The sequence below is a fragment of the Macaca fascicularis genome, chromosome 10 (assembly GCF_037993035.2).
Source record: "Macaca fascicularis isolate 582-1 chromosome 10, T2T-MFA8v1.1".
Taxonomy (NCBI): domain Eukaryota; kingdom Metazoa; phylum Chordata; class Mammalia; order Primates; family Cercopithecidae; genus Macaca; species Macaca fascicularis.
The window spans coordinates 111637794-111659722 of NC_088384.1; the positions used below are offsets into that span (position 1 = coordinate 111637794).

Below are 21929 nucleotides of genomic sequence, written 5' to 3' on the forward strand. Positions count from 1 at the left end.
TTTCATGTTTTATAGAAATGGGAAGTGACATGCTGAGTGATTAGGAGATCGGCCCCAGGTCATGTAGCCAAAAAATGATGAAGAAGAGAGTCAAACATAGGTCTGCAGATTGGAAGTTCACAGCTCATTTTGTGCCTCCACTGTCCCTCCCAATTTGGATGGGGTAGATGCAATAATAAAGCAGACTCCTCCAATTACAAGTGACCAAAAACCCAATTCAACCTGGTTGAAGCCAAAACATGAATCTATAACGTGATGTTAGAGTCCACAAGCATGACTGCTATAAGACTGGACTTACAGGTAAAAATGTGCTTACAGTAGAAAAGACAAGGTAGAAATGCTATCATTGCAAATCTGTTTCTTTCTATCAGCTCCGCCTTCTACTCTGTCAGCTTTAGTTTCAGGTTCCAAGTGGTGGTGTCCGGTCGGTCCAGGGCAAAAGAGAAAACTCACTTTCTAGTAGTTCTAGCATTGTCTTAGTCCATGTTGTGTCTCCATAACAGAATGCCTGAGGCTGGGTAATGTATAAAGAAAATAAGTATTTGGCTCATAATTCTGGTGGCTGAAAAGTTTAAGATTGAGCAGCTCCATCTGGTGAGGGCCTCATGGTGCTTCCAGTCATGGTGGAAAGTGGAAGGGGAGCAGGTATGTGTAAAGAGATCATATGTGTAAAGAGATCACCTGGGGAAAGAGAAAGCAAGAGAGAAACCGGGAAGGCCAGACACTTTTTAACAGCTCACTCTCATGGGAACGAATCCATCCCTGCCAGAGCAGGAATTTGTTCACCCCACAAGAAAGGGTTTTGATCTATTTTTGGGGGATGCACCCCCATGACCCAAACTGCCTCCTACTAGGTTCCACCTCTCAACATGGCCACACTGGGGATCAAATGTCAACATGAGTTTTGGTGAAGACAAACCATATCCAAATGATTCACTGTGATTGAATGACTTGGATCATGTGCCCGCCCTGGACCAATTGCATCATTCAGGAAGATAAAATTACTCTGATTAGCCAGGTCTAGGTCTCCATTCAGAGCATGTGGATTGAAAATAAAGAACTAATGTTTCCTCCAATAGGCTCAGGGTGCTGTTACAAAAAAAGGTTAATAGCAAAACAGATATCCATTACCAACTGACAAGAAAATGAGACAATTTTATCTGACCTGGTCCTGACGTGTTCAGTTTTTTCCTCTCTTTTAACAATTGTGTTAAGTGAGTGTTTCTAAAATTGCAATATGAAAATTTGTAGTTGATTAATTTAAAATGTCTGTTAATAATTTCTGTTAAATGCCTTTCAATTGTGTGTTTTCCTGTCTACATCTCTCTAGAGGCTTCTGGTACATAAATAAATGGTGATAGCAGGTAACAGCCCCAGCAGCAGGCTGAGTGGGTTCAGGTCACAGCTCTGTGACTTTTCTTGACTTGGATAAGTTAGTTAACCTCCTGGGCTCCAGTCCCTTTTCTTCATTTGTAAAGTAGAGATAAAGAATACTCACCTCATCGGATTGTTGGGAGGATTAGAGATAATGCCTAAAAAGTGTTTGGCATATGTAAATGTTCAGCAAATATTCAACATGATTATTGAACAAATCCCTAACTGATTGGGACAGCTTCTGGAATTTAGTAAGTTATCAATAAATATTACTTTTTGCTATCTTCCCTTCACCCAGCAGCATTTTTTGGGATCTCAAGAAAGGGTAGATTCAAATCTTCTCTTTTACATTGCTTTCGATTATCTTTCAGTAAATGCAAGATGAAGCCTTTACAAATTGATGTATGTGAAGCCCACACATCTGGCTAGTTGACTGGTTCTAATTGCCCAATCTAATGTTTTTAGAAAATAATCACTTTCTTACAAAACAAACAAAAAAATTTGTACTTCGCCAAAGAGAAATCAATCCTGTGTTCTGAATAGCTGAGTTCTCAACATACAGAGCAACGCTCAGAATGGAAACAAGCATATAAACAACAGCTACAGAAAATTCAAAGCCTAGGTACAGAGCACCTTGATTCAGCACCTCTGGGAAATTAGAAACAGAGGCTCGTTTCAATTTAGTCTTTTTGGCTCTAAAAAATCAGCTTCATCCACTTTGTTCTTAAGAAAAATGCAAGTTACAGTCAGAATTAAGTTTCCTGTTACCTGTATTAGAGTGACCATTGTCCCTGTTCTTACTTGAAGCTGTAAATTTGATTATAAATACTTGCATACAAATGCCAAACGAAAGTCCTGGGGGAGAAGATGAAGCAGAGGAAGTTACCTCCAACTGTCTAAGTCAGTCATATCAATGACCAGCTTGGGATCATGTCATTGACCTTTGAAAATCCCCATTGCCTGCACCACCAGCTACCTCCAGTTAAGCCAGGTTTATGTGTAACTGTGGTTGAATATCAAGTGGATCAGCAGACTCAAAGCAGGAGTTGATGCTGGATGCTCCCATAGTAATATGACAATATCACGATTATTTTGATATTTTTCTTAGTTTATATATATATATAGAACTTCATGAAGTACTTACATTTTCTAATAGCATTCACACTTTAATCCACTAAAATGGGTTACTGTGTTCATTTTTTAAATGTGGAGATGGAAATTGTAATTCAGGGAGGTTTGTGGTTTGTAAGCAGTAAGGAAGCCAGGCAAAAGCAAACACTGAGTCAGCGTAGTATCATAATTAGGGTGAGTTTAGGAGCTAGACTCCAAGTATGTGGTCGTATTTAACATTCTAAGACTGAGTTTCTACCTCCACAAATAATTATAATGAGACCTGCCAAGGATTAAACGAGTTAATACATGTAGGACATTGATGTAGAAATGGCTCACAGAAATGGTAATTGCAATACCATTGTGATAATGGTAGCTTTTAGTAGTAGTATTTTCATTCTCACTCTAGAATTTTTTAGGCAACATATTTTATTTCCTCATAGTCAATAACATACATGTGTAGTTCCAGCCATGAGCATTTTCTATAGAAAAATCAACATGATCTTTTCTATTTCCCTGGGAAAATTTAGTTAGTTCATGATAGACAAAATCTCCAGCACCCATACAACTATTGCATTTGAAACCAGACCTCTGGGGATTATATGTCTAGATATTTGCTAAATCTTCATTGAAAATTGTTTCCTTGCAGAACATGCATGTTTAAAATAGCCGAAGAAATGTGCGTTGAATCACCTAGATTATTGACTTAAAAAAATTAAATGTCAAATATCCTCCTAAAAGCTTTCTGACAGAATGACAAGCTAAATTTTTCACAAAACGGTTTCGCCTCTAAAACAATCAGTTGCAAAATGCCAAAAGTAACCAGGAGGGGTGATTCATGACTTCCACACCTGTTTTGAGGTAAAGAAGCCAACAGTGGGTGGCAATTACGCCAAGGCAGCCATGTGGACTCCCCCTCCTACTTGGCCAATTAATGCTAAAAAAGATCCTTTGTATTTGTGTAAAAGATAACTTGGGCCCATCTCTTGAAAATTCAAGGTTGGCATATTATGGGTGCATATTGAAATATTCTGATCATTAGGCAAAAAAAGAGACTGTAAATAAGTTGGCTTTAATAATGCTATTTTTCAAGTCAACTTATTACTTTCAGGGTTTCTCAAAGCATGACACACAGCTCACCTTTATGAAAACCATCCAGAGTAATATAAATTTGGGTTTTCAGGCCCTGCCTTGGATGGACTAAATTAGAATCTTAGGGCATAAGGCCCTGAAATCTTTATTTCTAAAAAGAACCCCAAGCGATACTTCTATGAATGGGCTGAATAAGCTTGTATGCACGTGTGCAAATCTTTTTAAACAATCCTACAAGAAAAAATAAGTCAATGCTTGTTTGGATTTCAATCCAGAATGACTCTGATCCCTTTCTAAATATTTATCTTCTTGCGTGTGCAGTCCCAGGTTTCATCCTAACAATAAATTTCAATAAGAAACAGCTCTAAGAACTCTAGCAGCTTGAAGCTGGAAGCCATCATTCTCAGCAAGCTAAGAACAGAACAGAAAACCAAACACCGCATGTTCTCACTCACAAGTGGGAGCTGAACAATGAGAACACATGGACACAGGAAGGGGAACATCACACACCGGGGCCTGTCGGGGGGTGGGGAGCTAGGAGAGGGATAGTATTAGGAGAAATACCTAATGTAGATGACGGGTTGTTAAAAACAAAAACAAAAGAACTCTAGCAGCTTGTGCAACGTGGAGAACCAAGGCCATTTCTGGATCTCAGACCTGTTGGACACTGGGTGCGTTTCTGAGACACTGGGCAACTCACCATGTTCTTTTCCTTTCCCACTGGCCTTAGTAGCAGATCTCTCCTCTCACTTCTTGTATATACATGGTCTTCAACTCTGTCATTTAGGGAATACAATTAGAAATAAAATTCTGGAGTCTGCCTGCAGTTATTTAAGTAGGTTACTAATAAACACATGGTAAAATTATTTTATATTTTTTCATTTTAGCAATGTAGTGATAGTTACATTCAAAACACATGCAACTGTAGGTACACACACACACACACACTCACACACAAGTTGAGGTGTTCAATTAGAAAATTTAAAAAATATATAGTATATATCTTAACAATTTTCTCCATCTTGTATTTTAAAATCCCTTCATATTGTATTCAGCTGTTCTGCAGTGGGGGAGGGACAGAATTGAAACGGGAGTCACCTTGTAATGTCATTAATGGGTAGGATGTTTTTCCTCATTCTTGCCAATTACAAACAATAATGTTCTCTGCCCTCCTGTCATAGGATGTAAAATGCCCTTTGCTCTCACTTAATTAAAAACAAAATTCAGCTTTTTTCAAATCTCTAAATTAACATAGGAAGAGTTATTAAATTAAACCTGTGCTGTGCAATTAAAAAAAAACTTTCACGTCATTTCTCAAGAGGTGATGAAAAAGGTTAAATGTGCAACCAGAGCTTTCTGCTAATCCATAAAGACGCCCACAGGGCCCAAGTGAGTTGCAGAGCCATCTCCGAGACGGAGTGACTGCCGCGCGAAGCAGTCAAGGCCCTCTGAAAGCGTAAGACTCATTTCCTGTATTTCAAGAAAAAGCAGACACTTCACACTGTCTACAAGGGAATTGAGATTTATGGAATTTGTTGAATATGTGTATTCTATAGGCATACTTGTTGTTTCATGTAATCCTTATAACTGCCCTAATGGGTGGGCCCAGCTATCTCCTTGATAATATGAAAATGAAGGTTGTTAAGCCAGCAAGGGGCAGGAAATACTCCATCCCACGATGGCCTGATTAGGGACATCCACCCTAATTGTTCATTCCACCAAGGAGGTTCCAGTTCAAGAGCCTACATGTGCTGGCAGTGTCTCTCCTCAGTGTCCCCACATTGAACCCCAATACCTTTTATTCCTTTCATTCTTGTCTAGGGATTGGAAGACTATGGCCAAATCCAGCCACTGCCTGTTCTTGTAAATAAATTTTTATTGGAACTTAGCCACCTCCATTTATTTAAATATTGTTCATGGCTGCTTTTATGCTACTATTACAGTCAAGTAGTTGCAACAGAGACCTCATAGCCCACAGATACTAGAATATCTGTTACCTAGAATTTTTTTTTTTTTTTTTTTTTTTTTTTTTTTTGAGACGGAGTTTCGCTCTGTTGCCCAGGCTGGAGTGTGGAGTGCAGTGGCACGATCTCCGCTCACTGCAAGCTCCACCTCCCGGGTTAAGGCCATTCTCCTGCCTCAGCCTCCCAAGTAGCTGGGACTACAGGCTCCCGCCACCACGCCTGGCTAATTTTTTGTATTTTTAGTAGAGACGGGGTTTCACCATGTTAGCCAGGATGGTCTCGATCTCGATCTCCTGACCTCGTGATCCACCCACCTCGGCCTCCCAAAGTGCTGGGATTACAGGTGTGAGCCACTGTGCCTTGCCTACCTGGATTTTCAAATAAAAAGTTTGCTGGCCCCTGCTCTAGTCATACTGGGAGTCTTCTCTGTCCCAAGATTAGAACAGGTCCTTTCTTGTCCCTCAGGTTCTCCCCACATGCTGTCCCCTCTGCCTGAAGCTAACTTCATGATATCTTTTTATCGGGGACTCTCTCATCATTCAGGACTCATTTCAAAGGTCATTTCCCTGAGAGGTCACCACTCATTAGGCCCAAGCTTTATTTTTCGTGGCTGCCATCCTCTTTGTTTTAAGTGTAATACTTTATATGTTGTCAGCCTAGAATGGAGCTCCACTTGGGTAGGGATCACATCTATGTATTCATTTGACACAACCAAGGCCCAGCTGTCGTGAAATAGGTGCTCACATAACAAATTAATATTCTAGAAGAAATTTGGCAGAAAAAGATAAACAGTAGCAGAAATAGTCTCTCTGACTTATTCTGGAAAAACACTGTTTAAAATGAGAAAAATTCTCTCCTTAAAACTACCATCACAGGTAGAGATACAACTACATAGAGTTAAAAATATATTTGTAGATACAGAACTGGTCACATGAATAAGCTGTTGTTAAAAGAGATTAAACACGCCCAATTCTTATAAGGACAAGTAGCACCCAGAATTAGGTTAGATTTTATTTCAAAAGTTGGCTTATTACAACCCCAGATGGTTTTTCCATTGTCATATCTGGTGGTTAAGTTTCAAACTGCTCCTCAAAAACTTTAAGAAGACTAACAATCTTAGTAGTTAGGAAGAAAGGCAGACATTTAGGGCATAAGAGAATATTCTAATTCTTCCTTTCCTAGATGAAAAGCAGACACCACGGGCATTTTTACAAACAGGTTAAAAGTGAATCGAATCTTGGTCAGCCTGTCTCACCGGACTTTGTGCACCTGCCCTCACTTCCTAATCAGTCCCTTCCAGGCCCTCATTAATGCACGATTTTATCTAGCAGATAGGAACTCAAGAATGTTATGGTTTAATAGACTGATTAAGCACACCTAATTGTGTTAGACAGTGCCCCCAAGAAAGGTAAGAAAAAGTGTAGTGAGGGCTAAAAAGCACTGTTCAGCCGAGCAGTTAAAAAAATAAGTTAGATTCAAATCCATGTATGTGAGGATGCGTGTGTGTGCACACGTGCCTATATATATGAAATACACATTTGATTAATGTTTCAGTATAACTTCTTCAGTGTTTTCCCCGGGGCAATATTTTTTATGTTGCAATCTTAAATATCTTCCCTATTCTTTTTAATGGCTGTGTAATATTCCACGAGAAATTAGACACTCTTGTGTTCCCTAAACATTTCAAGCTTCTGTTACGATAGCCCCCATGACTATTACTGTACATGGGCTGTGGGAACTGAGCTGATCGGGGCTGAGAAAACAGTTACTAGAGAGGCTGTTTTCAATCTCAGTGGTTTTAAGTCAGGAACTGAATGCACTTGAAGGACTTAGAATTTGGTATGCAATTAATATATAAAATATGAGTATATAGTTGAGTATAGAAAGGAACATTATTAGTGGACATAGGTGGAATAAGATTTAGTGAAAAGAGTTTAGATCATTTTTATTTTTAGGCCTCAGAGATAAATCTGGAATGCTTAACAGAATAGAGTGTGGCAAAGAAATACTTTTCAAAATTATACAAAGTAATTTTCAGTAATTTACTAAAAGTAAATTTGGAACACCAAAATTTCAATATATTATTAGATTCTCCACCTAGAAGTCCCCACGTGTGCTATTTCCCAATACCATCATTCTGTCCCTATTATACCCTTGAAATACCTATGTTATTGCATTGTGTTGTGTTTATTTGTGCATGCCTGCTGCCTTAATTCTGAGCTTATTGTGAAGGTAGAAGGTCTTGTTCATTTGTATATTACCGGTATCTGACATGGTACCCGACACAATGTAGGTCCTAAAAAAGTTTTTGGAATGAATGAATTAATCAATGACTTCATTAAAAACATTTGATCCATATGCCAATGTTAGGAAGACTGTTTGCTTTGGGATCAAGCAAACCTGGTTTTTAAATTGCTCTGCCATTTACTAGCTACGTGACTTTGGAGGAAATAAACTCTCAAGGCCCGATTTTCCACCTGTAAAATGGAGGGTGATAATAGCCTTATAGAAGCATTGCAAGGATTAAATGAAGTAGGACATCTGTACTGGTTAGCTTTTGATGCATAACAGATCACCCCGTATTTGGCGCCTTAAAACAATAAACATTTATTGTTTCTCACACATCAGTGTCAGTTCATCTAAGATGGTCTCGCTCACGTGTCCAATAATTGACAGGCTATTGGCTCAGACACCCTGGTTCTCCTCCACAGAACTTCTCTAGCAGATGATTTCAGGTTCATTCTCTTGGTGGCCTTGGGGTCCAAGGGAAGTGGGAGAGAGCAAGCCCAGATGTGCAAAGCACCTTTCAAGCCTCTATTTACATCACATTTCCCATTGTCTCATTTGCCAGAGTAAACTACATGACCAGTCCCGGGATCAGTATGGGAGGGGTCTACCCAAGATGCAGCTAGAGGTTGGGCAATTATTGCAGCTATTTTGTAAACAATCGACACCCAGCATCTTAAGTGTTTAGCAGTGTCTAGAAAATAAAAACGTTTAATTTAGGTTAGCAATAATCATAGCACAATTGTTATACAGAAAAGCATTTTCTATTAAGATAATATATATGATCATATACATCATATATGATCATATTTAATTTCCATGATACTTTGAGATCCTTCTTAGCTTCTGACTACTCCTTAAGTCTCTGCCTTACCAGGACTCCATCAGTCTTCCTTCACATAGAATTATTACTACTGACAGCTGATGATGATGCTTATATCTTGAGATGGAATCTAAGTCTGGGTTCCCTCCAAATCAGAATTCCAGCAAGAACTTGGAGGCAGATGGTTTATTTGGAAGGGAATGCTAGGAAACAGGAGAGAGACAGAACAAAGTGGGGAAGAGAAGACAGCCCATCATAGGAAGGAGATGCCTGTGATGTTGGCAGAAAAGCAGATGAATTGCTTTGGATCTCTGGGAAGCATAAATATGCTTCTCGGTATTGTCTAACCAACAGACAGGAGACTGAGCATTAATCCCCTGGCTCCTGCCTCCCCTGCGTTGAATTTGCTCATGGAGCATTAGGCCCTTCTTACCTCACTCCCGTACTTGGCAGCTATGCTTGCCCACGGGTGCAGGAGACTCACAGATCAGCCCTAGAGCTTGAGTTTCAGAGACTACAGGGGCACACTTTAGGTGGGAATCTTTCCGTGGGAGGTGAGTTGGAAATGGCCACCAAAGCTGCCACTGAAATGGAATACGTCCCAAAGAGATATAACAGGAACACCCTAGCATCTTCTGTGGATGGTAAAAAGAGAAAAAAAAAATTGCAGGACTTGCAGACGAGAGTCTCCCATCATAACTCCACTCCACAAGTAAGTCCACACTGCCCTGGGGGGCTTTCACTGCCAGTGCATTTCTAGCAACATTGGAAACATAACCAGGAAAACAGTGATGCATGGCCCATCGAGGAAAAGGCATAATCATCAATAAAGCTACAGTTTATTTCACAATTTGATCTGAGCAATATTTTATGCAAGTCTTTCTTCAAGTATCTTCCAAGCCACTTTACTTTTTAAATGTTACAAATCCTAATACCCATGTTTTGGTTGGTTTTGCTAATTTTTTTGAACGGGTAACTTTAAGAAACTGTCTCTCATATAAAGAACTGGCCATCAGGTTCTTCAAAGAAGCACTTAAACCTAAATGGAGAAGAAAATCCTGGAGTTGTATTTATTCGAATAAGTTGGTGCTTAAGGATTCAGTGTGATTTTCTTTTCTGATTTTTAGAAGCAGCAGAAACAATTATCTCTTGGCATACCCTTGATCAAGAGAGCCAATTACAAATCCTCTGTATTTACCTTTCCTGTGTTGGGCAAGACAATTTTCAATATAGACATCGTTGACATTGAAATTATACCCTGTCCAATTGTCTTGCATACACAAGGAACCTTACAGGTTGAAGAATTCACTCCAACTTCTCACTTGGTTTTTCAAAAAGAAAAGTGAAATTGGTTAAATTGAGAAAATCTAACAGATATCTTGATGTCAGAACACAAAGTCAATGGCGAAGTTTCCAGAACATCGGAGGCACTTACATCCTCTGCTCGGCTTGTAGAGAATGTGGCATGTTTTATTTCCTAATTAATCACAGCTTAGTCACGTGGCACTTAAGTGCCCACAACTTGCTTGGAAACCAGTAGGAATTAAGCTCGGCTGGGAAGGCTGTTAAGATCAAGCCTTTTATGATTGTTCTTGCGAATTAACTGATAAATAATATATGCAACATCCCACTGATTCAAGGAACACTGAGTTTGATCGTAGAAATCCACTTACAGAATTTTTGTAAACAAGTCTGATATGATTCCTGATATATTGTATGCTTTCTCATGAGAGTAATATGCACACATAGGCAGTCTGATTCAGGCATATGTGTATTATTTCTTTATTATTCAATTTGACAAAACTTTTATTTGAAAGTAGTTTTAACAAAAGATAGATAAAAAATATGCTTTTGGGTTGCTCTTATGAAATAATGATATTGCCTTGTCTTATGTAAATATGATTTTAACCAAGTAAAAACTTAGTTTCAAAAACACAGTAGTCTGATTTCAACAGTTACATTATACACACAAAATCTCCTGTGATATTGATGAAAAGAGGCTTGAGAAAGCTGAATATGAAATTCTGCAATGATGCATGATCTTATAGACAAGAACTCGATATACTGGGGCATGAACAGGGATATATAGTTCTGATTAACACGTCAGCAAGACGCCATTCATGTGGCCCCTGGGTTGCAAATGACAGCCCATTTACTGGGGTTACACACACATTGCTCAAATGAAGAATCAGTCAACTAAGGCATTTTAACACACTTCATGTAAGCAGTGTTTTCTAGCAAGCATTACTAAAGAACATTGCATGGAGAGGGCTTTGTGCACATGAGCAGAATAAGATAATGTACCTGGTTGTGCAAACATAACCTCAAATATGTCATTTTTTTTCATTGTAATCCCTCTTTCTCCAAAAAAAAGTATTTTATGTGAAAAAAAATAGGTAGATGAGCTAAGAAGGACATATGTCACGACACTGTTCAAGTTTCAAGATGGGAACCTGAGGTCTGAGCACAATTTCTCCCTCTCACTAAACCCTTAGAAATGAGGAAAAATAGATGAAATAACTTTTGAAAAAATATATTTTCATATTTGTTATGTTTTCCGCTATACTCTTCTGTGTGCTTAAAATACCATAATAAAATTACCAAAAAAACAAAAAGGAAAGAGAAGATACTTCATCAAGCAAAGAATTAATCTTTGTATTTCCAGGCTTTGGTAGGGATTGATCCTGACCTTGTTGCTCTTTAACCTTTCAGATGACTGTGCCTTGTCTCATAAACTGTCTCGGAATCATACCTCAGCTGCAACAAATCTCCCTCCACGTTGAAGCATCTGCATATTTAACCAATATGCTCCAATTCCAGTAGACTGTTTATGATGTAATTTTCTGCCTCCTGTGTCTAAAACAGAGGACTCTGACACCCTGCTGTCCCATAGGGAAGCCCTCTTACTGCTTAATTTTTAATCTTCATATATTAAAAACCCTCTGGTGCTCTTTCCAGGCAAAGTAAAATCAGAAGTGCAAGGCTGGTATCCACAAAAATCTGCCAGTCCTGACAACTGGGAAAGAAAGAAAAAAACTTGCCATTTCCTAATGAAATGGGAGAATTTCCTGATGCTCTCATGGGACTTGTGACAGGGGTGCTTCATGCTCAAACCCATTAGGGGAAGGGGAGCATGCACACAGGCAGGTGCAGGAGCCAGGGAGAGCACTGTTTGGCTCCAGGGCAGTGGTAGCATCCAGGGGTGTGTTACAATTTAATGCTCTTTTAGCAGTTACCTGTCCACAGATGACTAAGTGTTAGAGTCAGGGTGACAGCCTTTTACACCCTGCCCTCTTGGTACCCAGGTCCTTGTCTGGTGTCCAGGAAAAATCAGGTCACACGTACTTGAAAAATGGTGAATGCAGGGATTTTATCGAGTGATCGAAGTGGCTCTCAGCAGGATAGATGGGGAGCTGGAAAGGGTATACAGTGGGAAGATGATCATCTTCTAGAGTTCAGCCATCGGTGGTTGATCTCCGCTCTGACCATCCCCAGTTGAAGTCCTCTTGATGTTCAGACACCCCTTCTCTTCTTTCCTTCTCTGCTGCTCTGCCGCTCTTTGGTTCCTCTGCTGTGGAGCTTGGAGTTTATATGGGTACAGGATAGGGGTGTGGTGAGCCAGAGTGGTCTTGGAAAAGGCAACATTTGGGCGTGAAAACAGGAATGCCTGTTCCCATTTAGGGCCACATGATTCCAGGCTTGAGGATGGGGCCTTTACTGGGGAACCACCCTCTTTTACCCAGTATTTCCTTGCCTCCTGTTCATATCACTAATTATTAACCTGTCTTGTGAATGACTACAATAGAAACACATTTTAATCATTGTTACTGATGCTCTGGAAAGCACTTTCTTTCATTAGGGTGAGTACTCCCAAAATGACCGAAAGAGTTCTTCAGCCTCCACATGATCAATAGTATAGCTAAATGATTCTCACTTGTGGGGATTGTGCTGTGAGACGTTTAGCAGCATCCCTGGTTTCTATCCAATAGATTCCAGTAGGATTCTCCCAGTTGTAATGACAAAAATGTCTCCAGATTTACAAAATATCCATGCAGTGGGAGCAAAATTGCCCCCAGCTTAAAGCCACTGGTTTAAACACAAAAGGATTTAATGTATAAAATGATGTACTTAAAATGTGTTCCAAGTTATAGTGAATCAAGCTCCATGGAATCTTCTGAAGATACTTCTCAGGACACCACAGAAACTGAATCTCCAGAAAATAGTGGGAGATCAGGATGCCACTGACCTAACTCTTAGATGACTTGGGGATAAGGATGTCATAGACCCAACTCCTACATCCAAGACCACCTGGTCACCATCACATTTTTTTCCCAGTGCAATAGATAACTCTCTCTTCCTTTAACATCCACAACTTTAGAGACTGCACGCTATTCATCTTTGCCTACAGTCTAGTAACCAGCTAACACAATAGCTACAATCTGGCAAAACAGCTCACTTGGAATTGGATCTTCATGCAAAGGGCACAGCACATGGAACAGAATAAGCCCCCACTCAATAGAACTGTGTCTCTACAATAGAGAGATGGCACCGACTAACATCACAGATCTAAAACTTTACTGATGAGATATTTCACATTCTTTTTGTGTGTGTGTACTAAATCTTCAAAATCTGCCATGTATTTTATGGTCAGAGAACCTCTTGTTAAGTGGTTAACATGTTAAGTACTCAGTAGTATATAGCATATGGAACAGCCTGGGTCTAAATAATTTAAGGTCATCATTCCTAAAAGAAAAGCTTCATGCTGTGGAAAAAGTATATTGTCATTAGAGTAGTTGTAGTAACAACAATAGCTAACACTAATATGGTACTTATGATGTGTTCTGTTCTGAGCACTTCACAGAGATAAACTCAGTTACTCTTCTCAATAATGCTGTGAGGATAGCAATATTATTAAGAGATGAAGATTGAAAGGCATGGGAATATTTGATGCCTGTCCAAGGCCACAATAAGACATAAATCTCAGAACATACTTAAAAAATCAGGAGAATGGAAGAGAATATGGAAGGTAAATGTACTAATTGCCTGAGTTTTATTTTGTTTTTCTTGTTGCACAAAAGGAAGCAATGAAAGTTATTTTGTTCCGAAGTTGTTAATAATATAGGATTAAAATATGCTAATTAAGGAAATACAAGTAACATTAAAATACTTTCAAAATGCTGGAAGAAGTGCATGTGGGAAAATGCTAATTACCTGAAAATGAAATTAATGCTAAATAACTGCCCATGTACAACTAAAGCCATCTTACCACCACCAGGTGTAAGAATCCCACACACTGTGATATGTAGCAGAACCTTCCAGGAATAGCAAGAACACAAAAATCATATAAACACACTAGTGGTTGTAACCATCATCATACTATTCCATCCTTCAAAAATGACAAAGATATAACAAAAGTTAAATGCTGAAATCAGAGTACAGCATTTTAAAAAAGGAAACACACAGAGCCTACCACAGAAATAAGAGCAATGTCTCAAACATAATAAATAGAAATCACATATTCATTAAAAAGACTTTCATAATGAGTAAAAAATCAAAATATACTACAAAATAAAATACATACCAAATCAAAGTAATGAAAATTGTTTTAAAATAAAAGGATGAACAACAACATACAAGAGAAATAGAAAAATATTGTGATTATATAGCATCAGGCCTGGTATTACTGACTGCATTATAATGTATAAAGAAATAATGTATAATGTAGCTTTGAAATGTATAAAGCAGTGCTTTTAAAACTTGCTTAATTCATAGACTAGTTTCATAAGTTTTTGTTATGCCTTCATGAAATTTAAATTGTAATTTGTTCTATGATTTCTTTACATTGAGTTCTTTTAAATTAAAAATATGCATCTTAAACAGAAGCAATATATCACTATCAAAATACAAAATCATTCTCTATTGCAAAAAATAGAAGGTAACCTATTAATGGGAAATCTCCCTAGATGTGCTAGTGTCACTGAAACTCTCAGAAAGAAACAGATAAAAGGAGTTTTGAAACTAGACTATTTACAAAGGTTTGGACTGGTGGGGACAAGTATAAAGAAGTTGACAAGGAATAGAGTGATGCCCTGGAAATAGCAGCCCCTGGGGACAGTTACCCACCCTTGGCAGGAAGGACACAGAGTGGACAGTTTTTCGGGAGGCATGGCTCCTAGAAGCTGTTGCATTTGGAGAAAAAAATGTAGCCAACCCTAAGTGGCCCAGAGAGAAGGATCCAGCAGTTCTCAAATCTCTTGCCATTGCCCTGTTCGAACATACGTGTCTGCCTCCTGGGGCAGAAAACAGAGGCAAGAAGAATGGAGAGTGGATGGGTGTGGGCAACTAGAAGATTCTCAAAACAACTCTATTCTACCCAATATTCTTACCAAGTCTTGCTCTTCTCTAGTAAAAATATACTAATACCGCCAAGTTCAGATTTTCTTCTATTATAATGAGACTTGAAGATAAATGAAACGGAAAGCACTGCCCACAATGGTCATGCCATGCCCATGTACAGTTGAAGCCATCTTACCACCAGTCATAAGAATCGCACACACTGAGATATGTAACAAACCTTCCAGATAGAGCACAAACACAAAATCACATCAACATACTATTAGTTGTGAACACAATCACTCCATTTCATCTTTTACAAGCACAAAGATACAAAACAAAAGTTAAATATAGATGAATCTGAATAGCATAGCCTGTAAATGTAGATTATATTTTATAGACAGAGAATGCAGCTACTACTTATGTGTATATGGGTTATTTACAAATATTGACCACAAATTAGATTCCAAACAAATTCAAAATTCTGAAGAATAGAAATTACACATACATAATTGCCCATAATCTCTGACAACAATGTAATATACCTAGAAACACGTAACAAATGAAAAAACTGAAACTTGACTAATTTGAATTTAAAAGAAAATATTTTCTACTGAGTAACTCTTGAACCACAGAAAAAAATGAGAAGTGCAATTGCTAAATAGCTAAAACACAATGATACTGAAAACTCTCAGTATAAAAAATAGGGAATGATGCCAAAGAATTTGTTCAAAAGAAAATCAGAATCATAAATGTTTTCCTTACCAAAAACAAAGAATGAAAACAGAAAAATAGTGTATTCAACATAAAAAATATATAAAAAAAATAAAGAGCTAAGGAAAGCAGACAAGCAGATCAATATAAAAGCATGAATTAATTTGTTGGAAAAGACAAAAAGTAAAATTGATAAGTACATGAAATAATTGAAAAAATAGAATCAATAGAGAAGAAAGCATACATTGGAAAATAGGAAAACAGAACTGAAAAATGTATAAAATAATTCTTTTTAAAATAAACAATTTTATTATAAGAAGGAAATAATAGATCAATATGTAACCTTATGATTAGGAAAATGGAACTGATTAAAAGAATATTTAACAGAATACTTGCTCAAATCTATGCTAATAAATTTGAAAATGTGAATAGACCATTTTCTATAAATATCAAAGTACTATACTGCAAATTGGTCCCACAAAAAAATAGAATTCTTCAACAAACTCAAAACCAAGGAAGAAATTGAGAAAGTTGTCAAAGATCTAGTTCTCAATAAAGTTTCAGACAATTTCATGCATGAATTCATACAAACCTTCAAGAAACAGATAATTCATGAGCTTTTTAAATTGTCCTAAAGCAGAAAGTTAGAATTAATGCTTTCTAATTCTTTTTACAAAACCACCACAGCACAAATACCTAAGCTTAACAAAAATACCACTGAAAACAGAACCTATAAACCAAACCCATGAATATTGATTGAAAAATTACAAAATATCAACAAATAGAATCCACCTAACATTTTAAAAATAATACATTGAACTAAGCGGGTTTTAGTTCAGATATTCAAGAATAATCCAATGTTAGAAAAATATCATTTTCATTCAGCATATAAATCAGCAGAAAAGTAATAAAAATGATATGATCGTATCAATAAGGCCAAAAACACATATGATACAATTCAGCATTCAATCCTATATTTAGTAATATCTATATCATTTATTATAAAGTAGATGTAGCTGCTAAAATTTAACATGTGATATATAAATAACATTTCATAAATGAATGAATCACAATAATTTGTTCCTGCATCTACAGCTTTCAATCTGAATAGAAGAGTCGCTTCCTCCTGAACAGAAAATAGTAGCCTGGATAGGAAAGCATGTATGTCAAAATTGTGCAAACACAGGCACAAATAGGGCTCACCCAGGTATTAGCTAGGTAATTATGTCCAATTATGTAATCTATTCAAGACTCAAAGTTGTAAAAGTAACATGAGGGCAATAAAACACATCTTGCCAGGTTATTTTCAGGACTATAAAAAACAAATGCAGAACACAGTACAAAGCAGGCACTCAACTAATGCTCTCTTCATTGCCTTTGTTGCTAGCTGAGGTATAATAATTTGCACAATTTGCATTTGAATCCAAACTTACAAGATAACTATTTTCTTATAAGATCTCTACCCCTCTACCACATCCATTTAGGAAGAAGACATAACAGGTCAAAAATATTTTTTCCTTTATAAGATCATTCTTGCTTATGTGAAAAAGAATGTATAAAATGAAAATGCATAATACAGAATTAAAGTTTCTCATAGTTAATTCTCTGTCATAGGCTTCATTACATTTGACATATATTCCTCTATGCTTGGGATCCTAGTTGGAACTGTACCCTTTAAATACATTTTTTAAACAAAATTGTAAAGTCTTCAACAGAAAAATACTTAATTTGATAACTTCATTTCACACATTGCTTTACAGTTACTTACCTATTTTACAACACCCAAACTGGCTGTGTCTTTGATCTGATCCAAAGTCATATAGTACATAATATAATCTGTCAATATTTAAAAACCTAGGTCATTGGTCAAATGTGGAAATGTTTCAAGAGATTATGACTGTGCCAACCTTATCCCTTCTCATCATGTAAACAAACAAATCAGTTGGAAGTGGATGACTCTTAGTGGTAGCTCAGTCATAAACATTTTCAAATATGAAGGACCAGAAATAAAAACAGATGGAACAGAATCCCATCAGATGACATACAGGTATGCTTAATTATTAGTCTATATAACAAAACATTTTAAAGTTGCCCAGTTTTCCAGTTAATTTGATCAATATCGATAACTATAAATTGGAGGTTCCTCAGTGGCAAGTAATACAAATAAATCATTGTCTCATCTTGAATTATCTCATTGAACTGTCTACAATTGATGAGATTAACCATGTAATTGCCAAGATTCCAATTTCCACTGGGCTAATGAAAACCTCAACACACTGATAATACCTCAAAGTTTTTGCCTGTCCAAGTTTTTAATGTTGCTTATGGTTAAAGTTGGCCACAATTACATTCCAGACTATTGTCTAAAATGCTTATTGTTGTTCTTGTTTAGCTGTCTAATTTATTTTCATTAATATGCTCTTAAAGCTGTTACAAAATGCTTTTTCCAAGCTAATTTGGGAAACACATTTTACAAAGAGCAGGTAGTTTCAAAAGCATCATTCTAAAGTTGATCTTTCATTATTTCTCTAATAAACAACATAATTGGTAGGACCAAGGCCACCTACAGATCCGTATTTAGGCAAATCTTGTATATTCAAGGTATAAAACTTCTCTCTGAGCCCAATCTCATTATCTTATGGGAAAGTGTTGAGAAAGATCAAAGTTATAAGATTTTTTTTCCCCTTGCTTTCTACCCCACCTCCCTACTTTCACAAAACATCTTTTATCAGGTCATGTCCTGGAAAATCAGACATAATTGCAGTAACCTTAACAAATAAAGGGAAGAATCTGTCATATCCTATTTTTATCAACTTCGTTTTGAAAGCTTTCCGTGTGTGGCTTCTTCTATTAAATGACTTAATGCATATGTGCTCTGCAAGAGGAGAATAAGCCATGTGTATGCTGTCTGCTGTATCTAGGGGTGTCATTTTGAGAATCAACTTCAATTAAATGTAATTACATTCCCCTTCAACTAGAGAGGCATGAAAAGGACCCATAAACTTAATTTTAATTGTAAGCCAATTACATTGTGAAGACGCAGAAAAAATATTAAATGAGTATGACAGAGTCATCTTGCATGGATACTATACTCTCAGACCTCATGCAAAGAGCATTACTAGGAGTGAATTTAAATAAAAATCCATATTCAAATGTTCCCCAAAATATTGTACCCATTTTTTTTTAACTAATACCCATATTTCCAATGGGAACACAATCTAATGTCAAAAGACATCATAGTTCATTGGGAATGAAGAATGAAAATTCCATGAATTCAGATCATTCAAGGGAATAGACAGACAGGGATTCTTTAAAACTCAGACAACCAGCCTGCTCTGTAATCATGGCCAAAAATAACAAAGTTATTTTTATACATACCTTTCAATTATTTAATAGACTTTTGGAAAATAATGCTCATAATTTTAGAGGAATGTGATGTTATCATTGGCCAGACCCAACTTACAGAACCTCTCCTATAACTAAAGGTGGAGACGGTGTCAAAGTGCATAGACCAAGAAACAGGGCAGGGTGCCCCTACAGGAATATGGCACATCGTGAACACAAGCGAGGCGAATGGATACTAAGTAACACAAACAACAGATTTCCATCATAGGCATTCTAAAATTATTTCTTAGATTAAGACATATTGGTGGCGATTTTAATTACTGTGCTATATTGCCTGTCCTCTCTCCAAGGCACTTTAATGAAACTGGTTTATTTTATGAGATTAAATGAAACAGTCTTCTAGAAATAGTCCTCATCTTCATTGTGAAGGTATTATTCAGGACATTTTTTTCGTATATTCCACACTGTTCTTTTTCTTTCTTTTTTAGAATCCATGTGAGAAATTTTTATCTGCTCTTAGCATCAAGAATAGTTATGACTCCTCTGAGAAATATGTTCAGTTTCATTTTCTAGAATCCTGGGGCTTGTGTAACTAATCATATTTCCCTAATGTTTTCCTATTTTTAACTCTCTGAGAATACTAGCACCCTTAGCAAGGAAATGTACAGGAAACTTATGTATGCTTTTTACAAAATTGTTATTACACAGACTTTTATTTACTTTTAACTTACTGTTTGAATTCAGTGCATTTTATATTTTCTTGTAAGATATAAAATTTGTTTCATCAAATGAGCAAAGATATGAATACATCAGGAGTAACAAACTCAGTAGCTTATGGGAATCAAGCTAGTGATGGAAATGGGTCAAGCCTCCCACATAGGAAGGGCATCTGGTTCTCTTTCTAATGATACACTAGTTCCTCTGATCCAGCCAATTAGTGTCATATAAAGGATTGAGACCCATATGGCCAGATCTTTTAAGAAAAGGCAAAACTCCATCCTAAACCCATGTTCCCTTCAAAAATAGATGGTAGATAATACAGAACTATATAATCTTCCTTAACATATTTTTGTCTTCATTAAAAGCGTAACAAATGAGAAACATTTTATTTATTAAATCAGTAAAGAAAATGATGGAAAGGGTATTTGTTAGCTCATGGAGTCATTGAAGAGTCCACAGTGGCTGGTTGGGAAAATGGGCAAGAACCAAGGATGCGAGTCTGAGCACAAACTTGACTGCAGGAATGGGAAGCCCTAGTTCTGCCACTCTGGACATTCATCAACATGCTGCTGGATCGGCTGCCACCAGCACCCTGCACACTGGATTGTCTCCACCTTTGAAATTAATCCCAAATGCACCCTGCCTCTTACAGGAGCATTCAGTAGACTAAGCTTAACTGCATGTTTAAAGCAAAGCTGCCAGAAATTGGTGAGAACCTGCACCTGGGCTTTGATCCTTCATTGCAGGAGGGTTTTCTAAACATTGGACGGAGATTCACAGATGTGGTATGCATAAGAAGGGCACATCTCCACCATGTGACCCAAGTGCAATATCCAGCTAACAGTTTTTTGAAACGAACAACAAACAACCTATTTTATGTTAAGCAATTTTTTTTTTTCTTCTAAAACATCCAGTTGACTATTCTCTTAATAGGCGATGAGAACAGTTTTATCTTTGGTACTAGTAGTTATTATCCATTAGGTTAGGGCTCTTTTTGAAACTTATGTGGCATTATTAAATAATAATATTCCCCTTATTGGGGTGATTAAACAAAAATTTAATGATCTCTCTGTGAGAGAGAAAAATAAAAATACCTAGATAATGAAGCAAAAGTCTTTCAAATACCCTTAGAGGAAACCAACTACAAGGCCTTAGTGACGGCCTCCACATGCTATCAAAAACCAGTAGCTCAACCTTATTTAGACTCACCTGGAAAGGTTAAAAGTTTTAAAGTACAGATTCCCAAGCCATCCCAGAGATTCTGATATAACCTGCCTGGGTTGGGGCCCAGCCTTGGTATTTGTTAAATGTTTTTCCAGGTATTTTCAGCACTGAGATCAGCAATGTTCTGATCCCAATAAGAAGGAATTGGTACCATAGATAAAGGGGAAAAAAAGGGGAAAGGAAACTTCCTTGAGAAGACCACAAGTAATCACCTTTATAAAAACATTTATCCCACTGGCATATTATTAGAGCCATTTATTTGCATCAAGGATGAGATGAGAAAAAAGTTTATATAATTTCCACAGGATTATAGTACTATTGAGGGCTGATATAATAATGATGATGATAATAATTGTGAGCTCAACAGGAGAAAGTACAGTGACCAACTACCAAGGCCGGCCATGGGTGCAAGTAGAGTGACTTACCACGTACTCCAAGTATTTGCCATTCTTAAAGTGTTTTCTTGAAACATGCTACTCAGTATGTATGATCTCTGATTAAAACTATCCATTTGACTAGCTCTGACATAGCAGAGAATCTGGCTCTGCGAGGAGACAAGAAACAGGTGAATTATTTGCAAAGCAGAAAGAACTAAAGCAGTGGCAACAAGTCAAGACAATGAGACCAAACTGGACTAGTAGCCTCTGTATTCCTCTGCTCCAATCACTTGGCAGTTAATTATATACACAGTCAGCCCTTCTTATCCACAGTTCCACATCTGCATCTGGAGATTTAGCCAACTGCAGGTGGAAAACACAGTGATGGTAGGATGCAGAATCTGTGGATAAGGAAGATGGACTTTTTGTATCCATGGGTTCCACAGGGCTGACCACTGGACTTGAGCATCCTCAGATTTACGTATTGTTGGGGCTCCTGGAACCAATACGTGTGTATATGTGTGATATGGTTAAAATACATATTTAGTCTTCATTCCCATTTCTTGA

The 21929-nt window shown here is 37.3% G+C and overlaps 1 long non-coding RNA gene across 2 annotated transcripts in view; it reads right to left on the bottom strand.

The window, feature by feature from the left end:
- LOC102118943 (uncharacterized) overlaps positions 1 to 21929 on the bottom strand; it is a 215095-nt gene that overhangs the window by 44762 nt on the left and 148404 nt on the right. Inside the window, exon 3 of one of the 2 annotated variants that reach the window (XR_006689941.2) lies at positions 4277 to 4352. The exons of the other annotated variant lie outside the window; for it this stretch is intronic. This is a non-coding gene — a long non-coding RNA (uncharacterized lncRNA). The remainder of the gene's footprint in view (positions 1 to 4276; positions 4353 to 21929) is intronic. 2 annotated transcript variants of the gene reach the window in all.